The sequence below is a fragment of the Cetorhinus maximus genome, unplaced genomic scaffold (assembly GCF_964194155.1).
Source record: "Cetorhinus maximus unplaced genomic scaffold, sCetMax3.hap1.1 HAP1_SCAFFOLD_522, whole genome shotgun sequence".
Taxonomy (NCBI): domain Eukaryota; kingdom Metazoa; phylum Chordata; class Chondrichthyes; order Lamniformes; family Cetorhinidae; genus Cetorhinus; species Cetorhinus maximus.
This window is the reverse complement of record NW_027596464.1, coordinates 173535-190669: the sequence shown is the minus strand read 5'-3', so window position 1 is coordinate 190669 and position 17135 is coordinate 173535. Positions and strand designations below refer to the sequence as shown.

The following is a 17135-nucleotide window of genomic DNA, read 5'->3' as shown; positions in this document are numbered from 1 at the left end:
TTTCTTTTTTTATTTAAATCCACAGTATTTCGTTTTTATCTCTGGATTTCTAGACCATGACAATGCCACTACGCCACCTCCTGAATGCCAACAAATTAATAATAAAACACGGATGTGTTTGGATAGGTTTTTTCCTATTTAAATGATAAATCCTCAGGCGGCAGGATTCGAACCCATGTGTTCATTTTTAACAACAAATGTAAATTATTGAACATTCACTCACACTTAAATGAGCAAGTTTGGATCATGCTCTTACCCGGTTTCAAACCGTTGCTCTGCCACATGTGAAATGACCGTGACCCCCACTGCCCTGCACAAACCCTGCGCTGTAAAGATCCCAATGGAGCTGTCTGGAATGTTAAACGGTGACGTCATGCAGCAGCACTTTGGGTCTTTGTTTTGAAGAAATGGAATTCGGCTGTTCTCATTAGGAATGCTGGAGACAGACTGATCAACAATGTCATCATCAAATGGCACAGCGCAGTAAGAAGACCTAAGATGGAAGCAAAATACTGTAGATACTGGAAATCTGAAATAAAAACAGAAAATGCTGGGAAAAACTCATCAGGTCTGGCAACATCTGTGGAGAGAGAAGCTGAGTTAACGTTCCGAGTCCATATATTTCTTCTTCTGAGTCATGCCGACTTGAAGCATTAACTCTGCTTCTCTCTCCACAGGTGTTGTCAGACCTGTTGAGTTTTTCCAGCATTTTCTGTTTTTACTACAACGTGAAGCCTTTCACCCCATCGTATCTGTGCCAGCTATTTTTAACGAGCTAACCAAGTGGTCTCAAATTCCTTCTCTCTTTCCTTAAACCTGAGTTTTCCCCCTTTCAATCATTGTCCATTTCTCACTTGAAGAAGGAGTTTCTGCAGAATCCATGCACAGTTTGCCTTAGTTAACAAAGTTTCCCTGACACAATGACATGAAGAGTTGGACTAGGATTCCTCAGACAGTTTTCGATACAAACATTATTTATTTATGCAATTAATTTCATATCGAATTACAAAAGAACTTTATCCTGATCAAGCAGGTCATCATTATTTCTGAGCTGATATCTACAATCTATTTCTATTTTCTCTCCAAACTGGAGAGCTGGATTCAGGTTCCAGTCTCTGGAGGAGTGGGTCCAAAACCCACTGCTCCCAAATTTTCAGTTGCTTTCCACTTTTGGGCACGTTAGGAATTCACTTTGGGTGAACAAGAGACATCTCCAGTTTAATACGGGGAGTGGGGCGGGTTGTGGTCCTTTATCTTGACAGGGTGAACGAGGAGAGACAATGTCGATAGAAACTGGTGTGGAGGAAAGGCGGGTGTGTGGAATTGGTTTAGTTGCTCTTCCTGAGAGCCAGCACAGACACGACGGGCCGAAAGACTTACTTTATAGCCGTCTCTGATTTGATATGAACATGTTTTCCCTAAGGAAGTGCTGTTCGTCGCTGGCGAGTGTTGAGGGCGATGTTCCTGACATCCATTGGGGTTTCCCCAATGTTGGTTTGCTGATTGCAGTTCTCGTTGTTCCCTATTTTAACCAGGTGCCAACAGGATTAGTTATCGGGTAAATAGAATCAAACAGAAACTCCCGTGCTTTCTTATTTCCATTCATCTACACGGATTTGTTTAATCCAGAGATGGAAATGGAGCAAAACTGAACCAGTTTGGTGACATCCTTTCTTTCTGAGTATTTGCATCTCCTTCGACGTTTGTCACTCTAGGTGTATATGTGTGTGTGTTCCGCTGTGTGTGTCAATGTGGTTCAGTTCCTCATTTTTACCATCCACACTTTATTCACCTTAGTTGTGTGGCTTCATATTAAAATCATAGTGGGAAAATAAAAACAGGTTCAAAAGATTTAAAAGGGATTTTCTTTCTGTATTTCTGAGTGGAGACTGTTCAGCTGCTGAGTGTCCATATGCTACAAAGTGGAGAATGGTTGAAATTTTCACTGAGCAACATTTAAACAGACACCTAGTCCTTGTGGTCGAGTGGTTAAGGCAATGGACACTTCGCGAGAATGAATTTGTAAATACAAATAGTCCAAACTGATATCCATCAGACATTAGGAAATGTATTCCTTCTCGAAGCTGTTCCACGTGTGCCATTTGCAGCTCTGATGTGAAATTTCAACTCTCACTCCATTGGTTCGGTCGAAGCGGTTGTGCGTTTCGGTTTTCAATCAATAAGTAAATCAGGCCTGTTTTAACAGTTTATGCCAGATCAATAAACCTTCATTGCCTGGCCGGGAATCGTTTCCACGGTGAAAGGGCCGAATCCTCACCTCTAAATTAAGTGGAAAGTTATCTATAATCCTTGCAACGTGCTTTATCTACGCCGCATTTGCCCTTTTTCAGATACTTTCTCCAGAGATAAGTTTCTGCTACAGAATTTTATCATAAATGATATCTTCGGGCAATGACAGCCACTGTTTTTAAGGGGTGAGCTGCAGTGAAGGGTTGGCACCAATAAAGTGTCGTTCAACTGGTCTGGTTCCAAACCCTGTGCTGGAATTAAAGAAAAACTTTGAGTTTGCTCAGTGTCTTGACTTCAAAAGCGAGGATGTAAGAAAGTACGTTCCCATAGAATGTAATAAAATGTCGGAATGACTGGGAAATGATGCTGGGAGACATAAAATTATAGACAGTTACAGCAAACAAAGAGGCCATTCGGCCTGGCGCGCTGCTTTCAAAGAGCAGTTGCGATTGATTGGTCAGGAGTGATATTTGTGTCAGTGTAAACATGCGGCAGTAAAATCATTACCACATTACCACGGCAGACTTTCATCACTGAAAGCAACTGACACACATCAAATTCTGCCGCTTTCATGTCGCATCTTTTAATTGTCTGTTCTCCATCTCAGACATTTCCAGGTCTATCAAATATCATCCATGCAGAACTTTGCCCTGTTCCTCGTTCCACGAGGGGACTTACTGTGAACAGGACATAGTAAGTGGCTTTATAGCTCAGTGGTTAGAGTACTGGTCTTGTGAACCAGTGGTCGTGAGTTCAATTCTCACTGGGGCATATAGCTGAAATTTGGTGGCAAGGTAGCCTTTGAGAAGAGCACTTTAAAAGTATATCGAAAGGTCATGTGAGTGGGCAGCAAGATGGCAGATGGAATATAATGTCGGCAGGTGCGAATATGTTCACTTGGTTGTAAAAGTTCAAACAGTAAAATGTGAGAAAGTGGATGTGCTGATGTTCAAGAGACCTGGGTGTCCTTGGACAAGCAATGTCGAAAGTTAGCATGTAGGGGCAGCAAGAAATTAAGAAGCGCAATGGCCTTTATTACAAGGGGATTGGAGAGCAAGAATAAAGAAGGGTTTTGGTGAGACGGCATCGAGAATGCCGTGTGCTGTTTTCATCTCCATATTTATAAAAGGATATACTGTCAGTGGAGACGGTACAGAGAAGGTTCACTAAATTGGTCACTGGAATGAGCTAGTTGTCCAATGACGAGAGGCTGAATAAATTGGGCTTCTATTCTCTGGAGTTTAGAAGAATGAAAGGCAATCTCATTGAAACCTACAAAATTCTGAGGGGTCTTGATAGGGTGGACACAGAGATTGTTTCCGCTGGTCAGGGAGTCTAAAACACTGCGGCACTGTCTCAGGGTAAAGGGTCGATAATATATCGGGCTGAGATGAGGAGAAATTACTTCATCCAAAGGGTTGTGAATCTTTGAATTCTCTACCCAGAGGTGTTGTGGATGCTCCATTATTGAATACATTTAAGGCTGGGATGGACAAGTTTTTGCTCTCTTGGGGAACTAACGGATATGGGGAATGGGCAGGATAATGGAGTTGAAGCCCAAGATCAGCCATGATTGAATTGAATGATGGAGAAGGTTCGATGGGCCGTGTGATCTACTCTTGCTCAAATTTCTTGTGATCATGTGTATGATAAAGACAATAATTCATGTTATAATAAAAACAGAAAGTTCTGGAAGTTCTCAGCAAGCCTGACAGCAAATGTGAAGGGAGAAGCAGAGTTAAGGTTTCAAGTTTAATATGACTCTTTTCCAAACCATCAGTTGGGTGCTAGTTACGACATTTTGCACAACACTGAGACAGGGAATGGAACCCAGGCGGTGAAAGCATCGAATCTGAACCATTAGGGTGTTTCTATAGCATACCTTTGAACGAAATTAGCTTCCAACTGAAGGTTTAATGGTTTAAGACCACCGAGGGTCAAGTAGACTCCCTCTCTTCCTGCTTCTACTTATATTACCTACATAATTCTGCTTTGTGTCCTTTGGCTGCAAGGAAATCTTGTCCAAAGTTTTCCAGTTCTGCTGTTATTCAGTTAGTTTCCACACAAATAGATTTATGAATATTCATTTCAAATAAAGCGAGAAAATGGGGGAAACATGTGCATAACATCCATCCTATTAGAAAGATTGGGTTCAAAGCAACGAATAGAAATTGATTATCTGATTGCATATACCGAACTGGAATATGTCATCACATCGAGTGTATCCACTGTCCGTTCAAATGTTGATCACAATTTCAATCTTCCTCCGCTGTGTAGCGTATGGACACTGAATCAATAAGCAGTCTCCACTTAAATAAACACAGAAAGCGTCAATCTCCTCTTGCAACTTTTACACCTGTTGTTATTCTCTGTACCATTTACCATGAAGATATATAATACAAGTGAATAAAGTTTTGCGATGGTAAAAATGTGTTCACCCCTCGGGGAACTGAACCACATTGACACAAACACATGAACACACACAGACAGAAGCACCGAGAGTCACAGCGGGCTAGATTTTGTCTCTGAGGAGAGGCAAACTCTCAGAAAGCAAGGATGTCACCAATTTAACTTAGATTTATTTCATTTCTGACTGCAACTTCTGTGAATGCTTATGGATGAACAGGAAAGAAGGAACACAGAGGTGAAACAGGAAAAACAGACGGGAGTGTTCGGAAAGTTCTGACTCCATTTAGCCAATAATTAATCCTGGAGGCTCCAAAAGGACAGAACACTGAGCAGTGCAATCGGCAGGACGAATCTGCGGGGGCAGATCGCAATGGAGTTCTAATCCATCTCCTTAATCACTCAGCCACGACTGGAGACTGGACTCTGGTGTAAATGTTGTTCATGTAAAACCATGGAATGGTTACAGCAGAGAATGAAAGCATTCAGCCCCACCAAGTCCCACTCATCCTGCAATTCCTACAGTCGCCCTTGTTCGTCCTACCAAGACGAACCACGTCATGTGTCAAATGCCCCGAGCATATTCTAAGGGATTTGATGAAACGTCTGAAAGGACGAACCACCTGAAACTTTGGCAGTGATGAGATTCAAATCCACGACTCGATCGAGGCTGCGGTCTAAATCCAGCGCCTTGGACCACTCAAACACACTACTGCTGGCAATATGATAGTAACCATTGCCTTGAGTGGTATTGGTGCTGAATAAGAACATAACAAACAGCAGCAGGAACAGACCATTTTGTCGCTCGAGCCCCTCACAGTTCCATAAAATCAGAACCAAGGTAACAATCTTGAGGCCATTCAGCCCGGGTCGGAGGAACTGCGGCCATTCAGCTTTTTGGTGCTGCTCCGCCATTCAATAAGATCATGGCTGACACAACAGAAACCCCGCGCGGCGAGTTAGCCAGAGGGACGTGTATAGAATTTCAATCTGTGTCGTGATGCGGTAGTTCTGGATTATGCTTTGCAGAAATAGGATTGGGCTGGGATATTTAGGAATGCTGAAGAGAAATTGATCGAGAAATGGAATCGTAAAAGTTCACAGCTCATTAGGACCCATCGTGCCCTCGCCAGGTTTTTACAAAGAGCTGCCCAGTTAGTCCCAAAATCTTTCTCTTTCTTCATAACCCAGCAGCTTCTCCATTTCAAATATTTGTCCAATTCCTTTTTGAAAACTCGGAGTTAAGGATAACAATATTGAAAAAGGCGCAGGAGCTCCGGCAGTGTCCATGCTCAGTGTGTGAAAATTAACAAAGTTTCCCTGACCCATTGTCGGCATTTTATTTCATTCAAAATATATTGCAGTTCATGTAATATCATTAAAATTTATTGAGATCACATTGACTAATCTACCATCAAGGAATCATGTCTGACCCCAGTGATCCGTGAAAAATGTAACTAGGTCAAATGGGGAGCCGTGTGAGCACGCCAGTGGTGCAATTGGTTAGTGCGCGGTACTTATATAGCAGTGCAGTCAGCGGCTATTCTGAGGTTGTGAGTTCGAACCTCACCTGGAGCAGAGGTTTTACTGGAGCTACAACATGTGGAACCACATTTGGATCGTAGATTCTGGAATTAATAGGACGTTTTTCAATGAAATAGGCCGACAACGACAGAGCATAAGCGCACCCCTACCCCCCGCACTGGGGTGCACAAGAAATGTGCAAAACCAACAGCGACTCACTCACCATCTCTCCCATGCTTGTAACTTGTTCTATTTGACGAAAAATTTCTAGAAAACCATGTTTAAAGGGAAAGGTGTTGCACTTCCACCACTGATCACACTAGATAACACCCGGCTGGAAGTGGTTGGTGAATACTGCTCCCCAAGTTCCACAGTGACAGACAGTCTGCTCCTTGATGCAGTTCCTGATACACACACGGGGTAAACAGATATCACCTGGCTCATGAAACGTACATGAATTAACATCAAGCTGACCCTTGGGGCCAAGCTGATGGTGTATTCGGGCTGTGTCCTCAGTACCTTGTCTGGCTGTGAAACAAGGAGGACTTACACCAATCATGGAAAGAAACTCTGCAACTTCCATCTGCACTGTGTGCGGTGGTTATTGGGTATCTCCTGTCGGGACACAATCAGGAAGCGGCAGTCCTCACAAAGACAGAGCTCCCAAGTCTGTTAGGCTCAGCAAACAGAGGGAGGTTGGATGGCTCGGGCCTGTTTACAGGATGGAAGGTGGCCACATTGCTAAGGGCCAGGCGGACAGTGAGACGCCCAAAGCTCTGCTTGTATGACACTCACAAGCGTGACTTGGAGGCCCTAATTAGCGATTATCTTACATGAATTTCACTAGATGATGACGGAGGAAGATGGCAATACTTCCTGTGGACTGTTGTGCGTCGCAATGGCTACAGCGGCTTGGCAACAGACGGCAAGAGTGGAAACAACAACCCAGAACATCATTTGTAGCTTCACGTGAGTCACTTGTGACAGAAACTGCCCCTCAAGGATTAAGCTCAGCCATCAGAAACTGTGCAGCACCTGGAGACAACCCATCTGAATAGATTCGTTTGTTGCATGTCCGTCATCTTTCATGAATGCAAGGATGATGAAGATCATTGTGAAATTCAATTGCAAACAATATGACGTGTCTCACACACAAACACACACACACACACACAAAGAGGCAGACACACACAGACGCACATGCGCACACATAAACAGGCACACACCAATACATACATACAGACAAACATGCACACAGGCACACACACATACAAAGACACAGACGTACACAGGTGCACACAGACATACATGCATACATGCACAAAGACACACACACACAAACACACGCAAATACGCATAAACACACAGAAACACACGCTCATACACAGACAGAGAAGCACACAAAGACACACACACACACACACAAACACGCGGACACATACAGAAACACACACAGACACACGAACAGATACAAAACACACAGACACGCACACACCGACACAGACACACACACACACATATACACACGAAGATACACAGAGACACACACCACACACACTGACACACACACACCACCGACACACACACAGGCGCACACTCACATATGCAAATGTATACACACACACACACACTGACGCAGAGAATGCCCACGTGTCCGTCCTTGGCCTGCTGCAATGTCCCAGTAAAGCTCAACGCAAACTGGAGAAACAGCACCTCATCTTCCGACTTTACAGCCTTCCAGACTTAATATTGAGTTCAACAATTTTAGATCATGAACTCTTTCCTCCATCCCCACCCCCTTTCCGATCCCCCTTTTTCCAATAATTTATATATATATTTTTAAATGTATTTTTCTTTTCATACCTATTTTAAAATTTATTTCGATCTATTGTTTTATCTCCACATTTTAACCCATTTCGATCCCTTTCCCCTACCCCACACCCACTAGGGCCATCTGTCACTAGCTTGTCCTGCTTGCTACTCTTAATGTCCCCATTAGCACATTCCTTAGACAATATCACCACCATCAACACCCCTTTGTCCTTTTGTCTATGACAACATTTCTTTGCCTCCATCACTGGCCCTTTATCCAGCTCTACCTGTCTCACCCTCGACTACCAGCTTATATTTCACCGCATTTCTCCATTTCCTTAGTTCTGATGAAGAGTCATACGGACTCGAAACGTCAACTCTATTCCTCTCCACAGATGTTGTCAGACCTGAGTTTTTTCAGGTATTTTTGTTTTTGTTTCAGATTTCCAGCATCCGCAGTATTTTGCTTTTATCTGAGAGAGAGAACAATAAGTTTCAGTGAGTTAGACGCTCAGGTAGAGAGATGACAGACATTCAGTGAGTATGGTCTTAGCAAAGAAATGGTTGGTATGACAGGAATTTCTAAACAAGAGCACACAACAGAATATACTACCAATGAATATTTACGTTATTAGACGATCTGTAGTTACAGTTTGAATAAGAGAAAATAAAATAAAATGAAACATTCTGGTGAGGATAAATCTTTTATCTTTGTGGAATTGTGCAGCATGATTTCTTTTCATATAGACACACAGAACAGGCGATGTCTCATATGTAACACTGTTGGCTGTAATGAAAATGAATATCTGGAGCTGCGCAGAACAAACAGACAATGAGAAATCTGAAGTTTTAGGCCAAAGTCAGAGGCCCATTTGCAACTCAACGTCCACCTTATAGAAACATAGAATAGTGCAGCAACAACAGAGACAGAGCCTGGTGTGGTAATTACTGAGACAGGGCCTGGTGCAATTTAAGCAGAGACATTACCAGTGCAGTAATAATAGAGAAAGCATCTAATGTTACTTAAGCAAAGACGTGACCTAGTGCACGAATAACAGGGACGAGGACCAGTGCTATATTAACATAGACAGGCTCTACTGCTGTAATAGTGGAGACGGGGCGAGTGCAATATTTACTGATACAGGGCCTGGATCAACATCAAGTGAAATAGGGCAGTTATTACAGGCACAGGGCTCAGGGTAATTGCTTCCCAGAGAGAGTCTAAGTCGTAATAACGGAGACTGCCGCCAGTGTAAGAGAGACAGATCTGATCTCGTGGAGTAAAAACAGGGAAAGGGAGAGTGGAATAGAAGCAGAGACAGAGGTACAAAGACAAAGTCTCTGCAAAGACAGGATCCATCTTAATTAAAAAGACAGACAAGCTCGAGTGTGATACAGAGTCTCGTGTAACTTGTTCTGAAATAGCGGAATATAAGTGCGGACATGATTGAGTGCGTTATAAGCAGGGCCCCGACCTAGTGAAACATAAGTCAGGCAGTGCCGAGTGCAGTAATAATTGAGACAGGATCCTGTGTAATACGAACCTGCCTAGCGTAGTAATAACACAGACCGGATCCAATTGAAGAAAACTGATACAGGGTCTAGTGGAGCTTCACATAATTCAGGGCTCTTTTTAATATCAACTGACGCAGTGCCTGGTGAAGTAAATACCAGCAAATGTACAAGATCAATAAGAACAGAGACATGAACAAGTCCAGAAATAACAAAGTCATGATAAAGGACAATAACAACAGAAACAGGGAATTGTGTGATATGAATGGAGGCATGTATTGGTGCAGCATTAACTGAGACAGGGTCCAGTTTGATAGACACGTGGCAGGTTCTCCTGGAGTAATAGCTGAGACAGAGTCTTGTGAAATGCAAATAAAAACATGTTCTAGTTTTCTATAACCAGAGACAAGCTCTAGTGCAGTGCCAACTGGGGCATGGCCTATTGTAACTCTAGTCGAGACCTGCTTCAGTGCAGTCATGACTGAGATAGTGCCAACTGTATTGTGGCCCTAGCCCAGTACATAAACAACTGAGATTGAGCCAATTACAGAAACAACTGAGAGATGACCTTCTCTAATATGATCATAGACATGTCCTAGTGCAATAGAAACAGAAACGGCGTCTAATTTAACATGAACAGAGACAGTGCCAAATGCAGTAATAATTGAGACAGCGCCTGCTTCATGTGATGTGAGCAATCACGGTTTCACTGCCATCCACTGGTCAAACTTTGCTACTGCAGGTGTTGTGAAAATGTCGATTCCATTTACTGTTTCTGAGATCAATGGTTGAAATCAGAAATAATGGAAAACATAGACGGCAGGATTTGAACCTGCGCGGGGTAACCCCAATAGATTTGAAGTGCATCACCTTAACCATTCGGCCACGACTACAGATCTTGGCAGTAAGCCTGTATTATTTATATGAATTCATAGAATGGTTACAGCAGACAAAGAGGGTCTTCTGCCCGCCCTGTCTCTGTCACAGCCGAGCCGGGCATGCACGCGCGTTATTTCCTATGTGAAAATTCAGGGAGGTTTCCTCCTGGAGCCTCAGCTTGTTCTGAATTTCAGCTGTGGAAGGTAATCGACCTACAAAATCCACAAGGTAATAATGCATTCCTCTCAATCATCAATAACATCATTCACATCTTCCGCTTCTTTGCTGCACCTCCTTTCAAACATTGTAAACTCCACTTGCATCGTTCATCCTGATATTTTTCTCTTTGCCATTTTAATATGAAGTTGCACAACCAATGTTAATCAAGTTTGTGATGGTGAATATGTGTCCATCCCCTCGGGGAACTGAACCGCATTGACACACACAGAGGAACACACACCGACACATACACCGAGAGTGACAGAGGCCGAAGGGGAGACAAACACCCAGAAAGCAAGGATGTCACCAACTTGGCCAATTATTGTTCCATTTCAGACTCCAAATGTAGTGAATGTTTGCAGATGAACTGAAGCCAGAAACACGGGGGTGTTTGGGTGGTTTTCTTTTTCATTTGACTGATAATTTATTCTGCTGACAGTTTGTGTCAATCAGGATTGAGAAGAAGGGGAGTTGGCAGGATTGGAACCACGTGGAAAAACGCCTCAAACACTCGGCCAGGACAACTGGGTAAAGGCTGCATGTTGTTGGTTTAAAATAATAGAATGAAAACAGCGAGTTCCAGTGAAAGAAGGTCTTCCAGTCCGTGCCATTGTCCCACCTTTTCCCAGTCACCCTGGGATTTACACTGTCTCTCCTTATTCTTCCAACTGAAATACAACACGGCACAGCTCAGCTGCTCCTTCACCGCACGGAGAGTTTTTGGGAAGCGCCTCAAATAACAAACCACCAGAAAGTTTGGCAGCAGTGGGAGTAAAACCCAAATCACCAGAGAGATCGAAACCTGAACCAGCGGCTGAGCTCGCTCGGCCTCACTACCACATTCAGATTAGACACAAACATTGTCTTCACCAACATTGACACTGAATTAGAATATTAAAAAAATGATCAGGAATTAGCCATTCGGCCCCTCGAGCATTCTCAGCTACTTAATGAGATCATGTGAAAACTTCAATCATCCTCTGCTTTGTAACATCCAGAAGTTTAGTTGCTGAACAGTCTCCACTCAAAATAAAGAGAGAAATGTCCTGTTAACTGCTTTTTTTTTTGCTGATATGAAGTCAGAGAACTAACGTGGATAATGTTTGGTTGGTGAAAGTGGGAAACTGAACCACATTGGCACACAAAGAAAATCACTAATATGCATAGTTAAGATTTGAAATTGTGCTTATTTTCACACTGTCATTCAATGTGCAGAAAGTGGAGCTGTGATTAGCTTATAGCTCAGAAGATGTACAGCAAGAATGCACACAACAGGCTGACGCTCACGGTGCCTGTTTGGAGTCAGTGAGCTGCTTCTTACGATTGAGACCATTTAAATGTCGTTCAACGAGTCCAGTTCCAAATTCTGTGCTCAAAATGATAAGAAAACTCGCTGAATTTGCTAATTGTCTTGAATTCAAAGCATCACATGGAAGATAAGAAAGTTCATCTTAACCGTGGTGTTAGAAAACATAAAATGACAGAAAGTTACAGCAAAGAAAGAGGCCATTCGGCCCTGTGTGCTGCTTTCAAAGAACAGTGTGATTGGTTGATCTGAATATTCAAAGATATTCGTCATTTAGGAAGAATGGGCAAAAAGGAAAACGAGGCGGGGTCGCGCTGTAAACAAGGAACGAGATCAGTACATTAGTGAAAGAGGATCTTAGATTGAAGGATCAAGATGTAGAATCAGTTTGGGTGGAGCTAAGAAACAGCGAGAGGCAGCAAACATTGGTGGGCGCTGTTTATAGGCCGCCAAATTGTAGTGGAGTTTACTTTTACAAACTTCACCAAGGACAAGTTTCTTTGACCAAATGGTCTATGTCGGTTGAATATAAGTGACGTATTCAGCCAATGAAAGAACCATTGCTGTTCGCTGGAACATGAAATCGATACTTTCCTCCTTTAAGACAGTTCTTAGAGCCTCCCCCTTTGACCGAGCTTTTAGTCATCTGACCGAGTATGTGGCTCGGTGTCACACTTTGTTATATAATGCTCCTGGGGAACGCCTTGTGACGTTTCATTAAGTAAAAGGAGCTTTATAAATATAATTTGTTGTTGTAGTCCATATATAGAAAGAGACAAACTCCTCTTTCACCTTTCATCCTGATATTTTTCACTATAACATTGTAATGTGAATTTGCATAGCTAATGTGAATACAATTTGTGTTCATAAAAATGTTTTCACCTCCTAAGGGAACTGAACCACATTGACCCACACAGAGGAACACAAACAGGTATACACCGAGACTGACGGGCCTAAGGAGAGACACATGCCAGAATGAAATCATGTCACCAAATTGGCTAATTTTTTTTTCCAGTTCCGACTGGAGATTTGCAGAAGGCCGAGAAATGAATGGAAATAAGAGACCACGGATGTGTTTGGATCTCTTTTCCTCGATTCATCGATCATTAATTCGCGCGGTCAAAATCGGAAGTAATGGAAAACGTAGTCAGCAGGATTCGAACCTGCGTAGGGTAACCCACTGGATTTCTAGTACATCACCTTAACCACTCGGCCACGACTACAGAAGTTGCCCTGATTATCGCATTATTTATATGAATTCATACAATGGTTACAGCAGTGAAAGCGGTCTTTCTGCCCATCTTGTCAACCTTTTCCCCGAAACCCTGCAATTTATCATGTCTCTCCTCGTTCTTTCTACCAAACTGGGAATGAAAGAGTGAGAATGATCCACCCCAGCCTATAACCGCCCCATCAGTCTACTCTCCATCACCAGTAAAGTAATGGAAGGGGTCATCAACAGTGTTATCAAGCGGCACTGACGGAGCAATAACCTGCTCACTGATGCCCCTTTTGGGTTCCGTAAGGACCACTCAGCTCCTGACCTCATTACAGCTTTGGTTCAAACATAGACAAGAGAGCAGAACTCCAGAGATGGGGTGAGAGTGACAGCCCTTGACATCAAGGCAGCATTTGACCAAGTGTGGCATCAAGGAGCCCTAGCAAAACTGGAGTCAATGGGAATCAGGGGAAACTCTCCACTTGTTGGAGTCATACCTAGCACAAAGGAAGATGATAGTTGTTGTTAAAGGTCAGTCAGTGGGGAAGTTTGCCGATGATTGCACAATGTTCAGCCATGCCCCACTCCTCAGATACTGCAGCAATCCATGTCCAAATGCAGCAAGGCGTGGGAAATATCCAGGCTTGGGCTGACAAGCGGCATGTAACATTCGCACCATACAAGTGTCAGGCAATGGCCATCTCCAACATGAGATAATCCAACCATCGCTCTTGATGTTTAATGGCATTACCATATCTGAATCCCTCACTATCAACATCCTGGGGGTTACCATTGACCAGGAACTGAACTGGACGGGCCATATAAACACTGTGACTACAAGATCAGGTCAGACACTAGGAATCGTGCAACGTGTAACTCACCTCCTGACTCCCCAAAGCCTGTCCACCATCTGCAAGGCACAAGTCAGGAGTGTGATGGAATTCTCCCCACTTGCCTGGATGAGGGCAGCCCCTGCAACACTGAAGAGGCTGGGCACTGTCCAGGGCAAAACAGTCCACTTGACTGGCACCACATCCACATTCACTCCCTTCACCACTGACGCACAGTAGCGGCAGTGTGTGCCTTCTACAAGATGCACTGCAGGGATTCACCAAGGCTCCTGAGACACCAGTGTCCAAACCCACGACCATTACCAGCCAGATGGACAAGGACAGAAGACACATGGGAACACCACCACCTGGAAGTTCCCCTTCAAGTAACTCACCATCCTGACTTGGAAATATATCATCGTTCCCTCACTGTTGCTGGGTCAAAATCCTGGAACTCCCTTCCTAACAGCACTGTTGGTGTACCTACACCACATGGACTGCAACGGTTCAAGAAGGCAGACCACCTTCCCAAGGGCAAATAAGGATGGGCAACAAATGCTGACCTAGACAGCGGATCTCACATCCCGTGAATGAATAGAAAAAGATCCAGGCTAGCCTGTAAATTATATTGCTTTGTTCTCCTTCACTGCAAACGTCAGTGCCTGAAGCAAGTAGTACGTATTGGCTCAGGTGAGGAACGAGCTGAAGCTTTCAATATTGGTTTTCTTAACATGGAGTTTCCAAATGGGAATTGTGCAGGGCTAAGGAGAAAGAGAAGGAAATTGTCATAAATTATAAAGCTCTTTGTACAAAACTGACATAGACACGATGGATGGAAGGTCCTCTTACTGCGCTGTGCCATTTGATGATGACATTGTTGATCAGTCTGTCTCCAGCATTCCTAATGAGAACAGCCGAATTCCATTTCTTCAAAACAAAGACCCAAAGTGGTGCTGCATGACGTCACCGCTTAACATTCCAGACAGCTCCATTGGGATCTTTACAGCGCAGGGTTTATAGAGGCGAGTGGGGGTCATATTCACTTCACATATGATGGAGCTGCGGTTTGAAACCTGACAAGAGCATTATCCAAGCTTGTTTAGATGAGTGTGAGCGAAATCACGATAATTTAAATTTTTGTAAACATGAGCACAAGGGTTGGAATCTTGCTGACTAAAGTTTTCACCATTGTTGATTTTAACCAAACGAATTATCAGTTAATTAGAAGGAAACCCATCAAAATACGTCCGTATTTTCTGATTCCCATTCATTTGTCAGCATTCAGGGAATTTGCTTTCGGAAATGGAACAAACACTGAGCCAAGTTGATAACACCCTTGCTTTCTGGGTGTGTGTCTCTCCTTAGGCCTCTGTCACTCTCGGTGTATATCTCTCTGTGTCTGCTCCTCTGCGATTGTCAATGTGGTTCAGTTCCCTGAGGGGGTTAAAACGTTTTTAACGTCGCAAACTTGATTCACATTAGTTGTGTGAATTCATGTTAAAATGTCGCTGAGAAAAGTATCAGCGTGAACGATAAAACAGGAGAGTGGCCCTCTCTATATATATATCCTACAACAACAACTTATATTTATAAAGCGCCTTAACCTAATGAAACGTCACAAGGCGTTCCCCAGAATCATTATATTACAAAGTGTAAAACTGAGCCACATATTCGGTCAGATGACTAAAAGCTCGTTCAAAGGGGGAGGTTATAACAGCTGTCTTAAAGGAGGAAAGTATTTCATGTTCCAGCTAACAGCAATTGTTTTTCTCATTGGTGAAGAAGTCGCTTGTGTTCAACCTAAACAGACCAATTAGTCGGAGAAAGTTGTCTCTGAAGGAGGTCGGGAATGAAAAATAAATGTCAAAAGTTGCCTCCCTAATCCAAATGTCAAGCCTTATTGGTCGTTTCCCTGATGTCCAGTGACTGGGAATCGGCGCTTCCATTGGACCAACAGCGAGTTTTGGAAATTGAAAGTTGCGCATGTGCAGCTTGTGGGGCTATTTCACCTCACTGTCGATTTCATGTTCCAGATCACAGCAACCGTTGTTTTCATTGGCTGAAGAAGTCGTTTATCTTGAACCGAAACAGGCAGTTTTGAGGTGAAAGAAATCTGAACTGGAAAACAATAGGCAAAAGCAGCGTAGATAAGCCAAATCGAAAAATATCAGCCCAACTTCCCTGGTGGTCTAGTGGTCAGGATTCGGCGCATTCACCGCCGCGGCCCGGGTTCGATTTCCGGTCAGGGAATGTCGAGTTATTTCGTTTTTTGGAACGAGTGTTGATTATTCATTGTTTGTAAACGTTTAAAAGCCCCACCAGAATCAGAGGAGTGAGGGTTTAAGGGCACCTCAAGAGCTGGAAAACATCACACTTGGTTCAAGTGGAGTGAGGGAATGAAGGAAGAGGAGGAGAAGGGCTGGTTGCAAAGCACTGACTATAGAAATGTTGGTGTGACGCAAAATATGGGTGGGAGAAGAACGAATTTTGCTGCCTACTGTTTGCACTGGCACAAATATCAATCCTGATAGATCAAACAATCACTACTGCTCTTTGAAAGCAGCACGCCCGGCCGAATGGCCTCTTTCTGTGCTGTGACTTTCTATAATTTTATGTTTCCCAACAGCACGGGTCATTCTGCCATTTTATAACTGACTCTAGCGAGATGTACTTTCTTACCTTGTTTTCGGCTCTTTTGAAACTAAAACACGGAGCAAATTCAGCGAGTTTTCTTGTAATTTCCAGCACGAGATTTATCACGAGACTAATTGAGCGACACATTAATGGTGCCAATCCTTCACTGGAGCTCACCGCATCCAAAGAACACTGTTACCATCGGCCTGTCATGTACCTTCCTGCAGTACATCTGCTGAACAATATCAACTGATCACAGCTCTGCTTTCTTCACATTGAAAGCCAGTGTGAAAATCATTTAAACAGCTGAACAACTGGGAGGAGAGTGACTGTGGATAATCGGCACTGTGCACATTCCTGTAATTAGTATCTGGGAGAACCAGGAAGGTGAGATCCAGGTGTCTCTTTACCCACGAGTTTTACCAATTCCTACGAATCGACTGTGTCTGCATCAAGCAGCGAATTGACCTGGGAGCTGGACGGGCAGAGGGAGCTGGGGGCGAGACAGAAGCAGAAAGAGATGCGACATGAAAGTACTTTGAAT

General features: G+C 43.4%; 3 non-coding genes across 3 annotated transcripts; 2 read left to right on the top strand and 1 right to left on the bottom strand.

The window, feature by feature from the left end:
• The first annotated feature begins 2949 nt into the window (after positions 1 to 2949).
• On the top strand, positions 2950 to 3022 carry trnat-ugu (transfer RNA threonine (anticodon UGU)). Its single transcript has one exon. It is a non-coding gene; the product is annotated as a tRNA-Thr (tRNA).
• Positions 3023 to 13050: 10028 nt separating this feature from the next.
• Positions 13051 to 13131, bottom strand: trnas-aga (transfer RNA serine (anticodon AGA)). Its single transcript has one exon. It is a non-coding gene; the product is annotated as a tRNA-Ser (tRNA).
• A 3004-nt stretch (positions 13132 to 16135) lies between these two features.
• On the top strand, positions 16136 to 16207 carry trnae-uuc (transfer RNA glutamic acid (anticodon UUC)). The gene has a single exon. It is a non-coding gene; the product is annotated as a tRNA-Glu (tRNA).
• Positions 16208 to 17135: the final 928 nt, after the last annotated feature.